Source organism: Tachyglossus aculeatus, chromosome Y4 (genome assembly GCF_015852505.1).
Source record: "Tachyglossus aculeatus isolate mTacAcu1 chromosome Y4, mTacAcu1.pri, whole genome shotgun sequence".
Lineage (NCBI taxonomy): Eukaryota > Metazoa > Chordata > Mammalia > Monotremata > Tachyglossidae > Tachyglossus > Tachyglossus aculeatus.
In genome coordinates this window covers 255,108-262,239 of record NC_052096.1, presented here as the reverse complement: position 1 = coordinate 262,239, position 7,132 = coordinate 255,108, and positions in this window count along the sequence as shown.

Genomic DNA, 7,132 nt, shown 5'->3' with positions numbered 1-7,132 from the left:
TGGACACGTCATTCCCCTCCTCAAAAATCTCCAATGGTTGCCTATCAAACTTTGCATGAAGCAAAAGCTTCTCACTATCGACTTCAGAGCTCTCCATCACCTTGCCCCCTCCTACCTTATCTCCCTTCTCTCCTTCTACAGCTCAGCCCGCACACTCCGGTCCTCTGCTGCTAACCTCCTCATTGTGCCTCATTCTCTCCTGTCCTTCCGTCGACCTACGTCCTACCTCTGTCGTGTAATGCCCTCCCTCCAAACATCCGCCAAACTAGCTCTCTTCCTCCCCTCAAGGCCCTTATGAGAGCTTACCTTCTCCAGGAGGCCTTCCCAGACTGAGCCCCCCATTTTCTCTCCTCCTCCTCCCCTCCCCATCGCCCCCAATCCCTCCTTCTGCCCTACCCTCTTCCTCTCCCCACAGCACTTGTACATATTTATTACTCTTTTTTTATTAATGATGTGTTTATAGCTATAATTCTATTTATTCTGATGCTATTGACACCTGTCCACTTGTTTTGCTTTGTTGTCTATCTCCCCCTTCTAGACTGTGAGCCCGTTATTGGGTTGGGACTGTATCTATATGTTGCCGAATTGTACTTCCCAAGCGCTTAGTATAGTGCTCTGCACAGAGCAAGAGCTCAATGAATGCGATTGAATGAATGAATGAATGAATGTATGAATGAGGATTTCCGACTGAAGGACCACCCAGGCTGTTTGGCAAGGTGGGCAGGCCAAGCAGGAATCAATCAATCAGTGGCATTTATTGAGTGCTTATTGGGTGCAGAGCACTATATGAAGTGTTTGGGAGTGCACAGTGCAACAGAATTAGCACGCAAGTTAACTGCCCATAATGAATCCTGAAAAATATCTGGTTAATATGAGCAGAAAAGACTGAGATGATAGTATGCTATGGTGAGGAGCTATAGCATAATGCTGTGGTCACTTTGGTCATACATGAATTACGCAGGGAAGAATTCACGTGTTCTCGGCAATGTTCTTTTTCTCTGTCTGCTTACTCACTTGTTGAGCTGGGTTCCGCCTGGAACATGGCTTGCAAGGGAAGAGAGAATCCAATGCACATTGTACAAACAACAGCACGACACTCAATCTGTGGACACTTTTGGCTCCTCCCTTATTACTGAAGGGACATTCCATCCTCAGACCATCTAAATTTGTGGGCAGGGAATGTCACTGGCAACTATATTGCAATGAATTCTCTCGACTGCTTTCTATGCTGCTCTGCACGCAGTAAGTGCTCAAAAATACCATTGAATGATTGATATTTAGACATTCATTCACTCATTAATCATTTAATTAATTAATTCAGTAATTCATTCACCATGTAGTATTCATTGAACAGCTACTATGTGCTGTATTAAGCTCTGGAACATAACACACCAACGAGAAATAGACATGGTCCTTGTCCCCAAAGGGGTTAGTAATCTAAAAAGAAGGCTAGAGGAAGGATTGGTATGTGACACAGAAGGGAAAATGAAATTATAAAAAAGGAAAGATAAAACAGACAAGGATACTAGTTAATACAAGATTACCTACCAAAAGAGCAAAACAGTTCTAAACTCTTCACCTCTCAGGGTGTCTGTGGCTGGAGGCACAACAGCTTCAGGAAGTTTTTTTTAAATAGTATTTATTAAGTGCTTACTATGTGCCAAGCACTGGTGTAGATACAGGATAATCAGGTTAGACACAATTCTTGTTCCACAAGTCGAAGTGCAATGGAGAAAAGATACCTAATCCCCATTTTACATATGAGGAAACTGAGGCACAGAGAAATGAAGTGACTTGCCCAGGATGACACAGCAAGAAAGTGGCAGAGATGAGACTAGATCTCACGTCCTTCTGAATCCTAGGCCGTGCTCTTTCCACTAGATCATGCTGTTTCCTGTCAAGTTCCTGTCAGGTTCTGTCTCAGCAGGGCAGGGAGAGGTGGCATTAAGAATTCCTTTGATGACCTCTATTCTAAAGAATCCAGAAATCCCTCCAAAAGGGAGTAGAGCAAGAGGCCAGGGAAGGGAAAGAAAGACACTTAAGAACAACACTCTATTTCTTGGAATCAGAAACCCTTGAGGCCAGTCTCTGTCTCTATTCCTCCTGACTGTGGAGTCTGAGATGTAAAGACAGTCCCCCAGGCTTGTCTATGTCACTGTGAGGCTACAGAGGGAAATTCCTGGTCCACGTGAATCCGGAGGGGCTGACCAGGCAGTAGTTTGGGGTCGAAGGGGTAGGACCTCATCTCCCCACGGCTGTGATTATTGTATCACTCATGGTAGCTTTGACATTTTCTGGAAGGGGTAGCCAGAAGACCACCTCCATGGAGAAATACATTTCCCTCCCGACTCTAACTCCTCCTTCTGGTCAGAGCCCAGTGACAAATTAACGAACCAAGTGAACAGTTAAACAATTAACTCTGGTGTAGCAAAGTCACCCCCAAGGAGTAGTGGTTAAATCTCATCCTCAACTTCAAGGTTGCTTATTGTCAGATAATCCTGGCAATGAGAATGTGAGAATCAGCATAACCCAGTGGACCGAGCACGGGCCTGGGGTAAACTGGGTTTTTGCATTTCAACCAACTGTCTCAGATTTGGAAATCTTAGAGGCCTGCCTCTTCATAAAAGAAAACAAAGACAAGGTTTTGTGTACCATTGATCCTCGGATGGAAAAAAAAGAAACACATAAACATAAAGCAGGCAGGACCTGATCAGACCCTAATCTCTGAAAACGTGGACCAGGAGGGAATATGGCTCCACCACTTTCTGCTACAGCCTTGGGCAAGTCACGTAACATTTATATTAACCAAGAAGACAGTGGTAGAGTCAGGATCAGAATTCAGATTCTCTGACTCCCAGGCCCGTACTTTATCCACTTGGCCACGCTCTGCTTGAATTCTCCATTTGGTGGTGATTGGAAAATGTTGGTTTCTTGCGGACCTCAGAAAAGAGCTAGCACCAGGTTTACGTTACGTTAATTTGGCAAGGAGCGTATCTACAAACTCTGTTGTACTGTACTTGCACATGGAAAGTGCTCAATAACTACCATTGGGGTTTAGAATATGGTTTAGAGATAAGAGTTAAGGGTAGGGATGAGGTCAATGATTGGTTTGAGTTCATTGGTCTGTCAACCAATGAACATATATGTAAAGTTGTCTTTCTTATTTGAAAAAGACACTAGTGATGGTAAAGCTCACCTAGGAGTGTGTGTGTGTGTGTGTGTGTGTGTGTGCGCGCGCGCGCGCGCGACTAATTAGGCCAAGCCATATTGAGTAGACAAAAAAGTTATCCTTCTCTGATCCAGACATGACTTCCTGTTTCCTCCTGGCTTTCTTCTACCCCAGCTGGGCCGTTTGGTGTGACTGACTCCAGACTGTACATTCCTTGTCGGGAGGGAGCATATCTTCCAACTCTGTTGCACTGTACTCCACCAGGAGTTTAGTATAGTGTTCTGAACACAGTATGCACTCAGTAAGTACCGTTGATTGATTTGTGTTCTACTGATGCCCACAGCCTTTGGAGTGGAAAGAGATTCCAAGATTCTCTGTGTTGCATTCCTCAACAGCACCACGCAGAATGACGTCAGTGCAGTTGAGCCCACTACATAGGCCTCCTTTGGCCAATTGGTGATGAGAAATGAATTAGAGCACTCCGAGGTTTGTTCAGTGAGTCATTCACTAGTATTTATTGAGCACTGATTGAATGTAGAGCACTGTACTAAGAACTTGGGAACTAAGTGCTTGGGAGAATACAATACAGAGACACATTCCCTGCATGCAACAAGCTTATGGTCTAGAGGGGGAAAGTCACTTATGAGTGTGTGTGTGTGACTGAAAAGGCCAAGATGAGGACCACAGTGGACCCACAAAATGGACATCCTTTGTTGTGCCGTTGTCAATCAAGCAATCGATGGTATTTGTTGAGGGCTTACTATGTGCAGAGCACCAAATTAAGTGCTTGGGAGAGTAAAATACGGCAGAATATAGCAGACAAGTTCCTTGCTCATCAATCAATCAATCAATCGTATTTATTGAGCACTTACTGTGTGCAGAGCACTGTACTAAGCGCTTGGGAAGTACAAGTTGGCAGCAACGGTCCCTACTCAACAGTGGGCTCACAGTCTAGAAGGGGGAAACAGAGAACAAAACAAAACATATTAACAAAATAAAATAAATAGAATAGATATGTACAAGTAAAATAAATAAATAAATAAATAGAGTAATAAATACGTACAAACATCTAAACAGGTGCTGTAGGGAAGGGAAGGAGGTAAGGCGGGGGCATGGAGAGGGGGAGGAGAGGGAGAGGAAGGAGGGGGCTCAGTCTGGGAAGGCCTCATGGAGGAGGTGAGCTCTCAGTAGGGCCTTGAAGGGAGGAAGAGAGCTAGCTTGGCGGATGTGGGGAGGGAGGGCATTCCAGGCCAGGGGGATGACGTGGGCCAGGGATCGAAGGCGGGATAGGCAAGAACGAGGCACGGTGAGGAGATTAGCGGCAGAGGAGTGGAGGGTGCTGGCTGGGCTGTAGAAGGAGAGAAGGGAGGTGAGGTAGGAGGGGGCGAGGTGATGGAGAGCCTTGAAGCCGAGGGTGAAGAGTTCCTTCCTGATGTGTAGGTTGATTGGTAGCCACTGGAGATTTTTGAGGAGGGGAGTAATATGCCCAGAGCGTTTCTGGAAAAAGACAATCCGGGCAGTGGCGTGAAGTATGGATTGAAGTGGGGAGAAACAAGAGGATGGGAGATAGGAAAGGAGGCTGATACGGTAGTCCAGACGGGATAGGATGAGAGCTTGAACAAGCAGGGTAGCGGTTTGGATGGAGAGGACATATGTGTCCTCTCATACATGTTGCCTCAACATATATGTTGCTAACTTCAAGGCCCTACTGAGAGCTCACCTCCTCCAGGAGGCCTTCCTAGACTGAGCCCCTTCCTTCCTCTCCCCCTCGTCTCGTCCCCACCTCCATCCCCCATCTTACCTCCTTCCCTTCCCCACAGCACCTGTATATATGTATATATGTTTGTACATATTTATTACTCTATTTATTTATTTATTTTACTTGTACATATCTATTCTATTAATTTTATTTTGTCAGTATGTTTGGTTTTGTTCTCTGTCTCCCCCTTTTAGACTGTAAGCCCACTGTTGGGTAGGGACTGTCTCTATATGTTTCCAACTTGTACTTCCCAAGCGCATTGTACAGTGCTCTGCACACAGTAAGTGCTCAATAAATACGATTGATGATGATGATTATGATAACTTGTACTTCTCAAGCGCTCAGTACAGTGCTCTGCACACAGTAAGCGCTCAATAAATACGATTGATTGATTGATTGACAGGGCGGATCTTGGCAATGTTGCGGAGCTGAGACCGGCAGGTTTTGGTGACGGCTTGGATGTGAGGGGTGAACGAGAGAGCGGAGTCGAGGATGACACCAAGGTTGCGGGCTTGTGAGATGGGAAGGATAGTTGTACCATCAACAGTGATGGGAAAGTCAGGGAGAGGGCAGGGTTTGGGAGGGAAGACAAGGAGTTCAGTCCTGGACATGTTGAGTTTCAGGTGGTGGGCAGACATCCAGATGGAGATGTCCTGAAGGCAGGAGGAGATGCGAGCCTGGAGAGTGGGGGAGAGAGCAGGGGCAGAGATTTAGATTTGGGTGTAATCAGCGTAGAGATGATAGTTGAAGCCGTGGGAGCGAATGCGATCACCAAGGCAGTAACGAGCTTACTGTCTCAAGGGTGGGATAGATATTATTACATCTATCATTATAGGATATAAATTAGTGATTTATAAAGATATGTACCCAAGTGCTTTGGGTTTTAGAGGCGAGGCGATTATCAAATACCCAAAGGTCTCAGATCCAAGTGCATAGATGACACAGAAGGGATATCAAGTTAGGGAAAAGAGGGATTAATCAGGGAAGGCCTCTTGGTGGAGATGTGACCTTAATGAGGGTTTGAAGGCAGATAGAGTGGTGGTCTGGCATACATGGAGTGGTCGGGAGTTCCAGGGTAGGGAAGGATGTGGGAAAGGGGATGGTGGAGAGATAGATGAAATCGGGGCACACTGAGTAAGCTGGAGCTAGAGGAGTGAAGTATGTGAGCAGGGATGTAGTCGGAGATGGGTGAGGTAGAAGGGGTGAGCTGATTGAGTGCTTTAAATCCTCTGTAAGGAATTTCTGTTTGATGTGGAGTTGGATGGTGTTCAGGCAAATCCCTACCGATGCCATCACTGTGTAACGGGATGACCCAGGAATCCCGAAGAAGGAGGCAAACCACGCCAGTTTGCTGATTTATAGAGGTTTATTTTGGGACCGTACACTCACAGACCGGCCCTGGGTGGCGGCAGGACCCCAAACAGCGCACCACAACGCCCCGACCTATGGGCGGGGTTTATACAGCCGCCACAGACTATGAGCTTGCTATCGGTCTATCGGTTGTTTATAGCTACATCCTGGGAACATGGGGAGGGATAACCTGTACGAGGGGGCTTCGTGCAAGCACCTCAGAGCAAGAATACAATACAAGGTTGAGGAGTGGGAACAGTTCCCAATCAGATAGACATCCTGGGAAAATGGCCCACTCGCCCAGAGGAATGAGACAGCATTCTAGGAACATATACTAAGAAGCAGAAGTTGGGGAGGATGAGAAAGGGGAGAAAGAGAAGGGGAAACTTGAGGGTCCAATCACGTTCTTTCTCCAGAGCCCACCGCAGGTGGCGATATTCTGTGGGCTGGGGATCCTGTTCCCGCGGTCTAGAAGAATTTGCCCCGGAGCAGGGGATGGGGCCAAAGAGAAGGGGAAGAGAGGGGTGTTGGGCTGGTTGGGCTGTGCCAGCAGGTGGGTCCGGAATTTCCTGCGGGGGAAGACCAGGGTGCACACCCAGGGTAGGGAGTGAGCACAACATCGGCCTCTCCGGGGGCCCTGGTGATGCCCAGCTGGAATCCCATGCCAGTTGCTGCTCAACTCTCTGTCAGTTTTTCCAGTGGAGGGGCAGCCTGAGAGTCTCAGAACTCCTCCATCATCTGCCACTTGCACCCTGTGGCATTTTTGAAGCCATTCTTTCCCATGTAGGACAGAGAGTGCATCGGAAGAAGATGGCAAAAAAATACAGAAAACACCATCGTTGGTTACCACACTC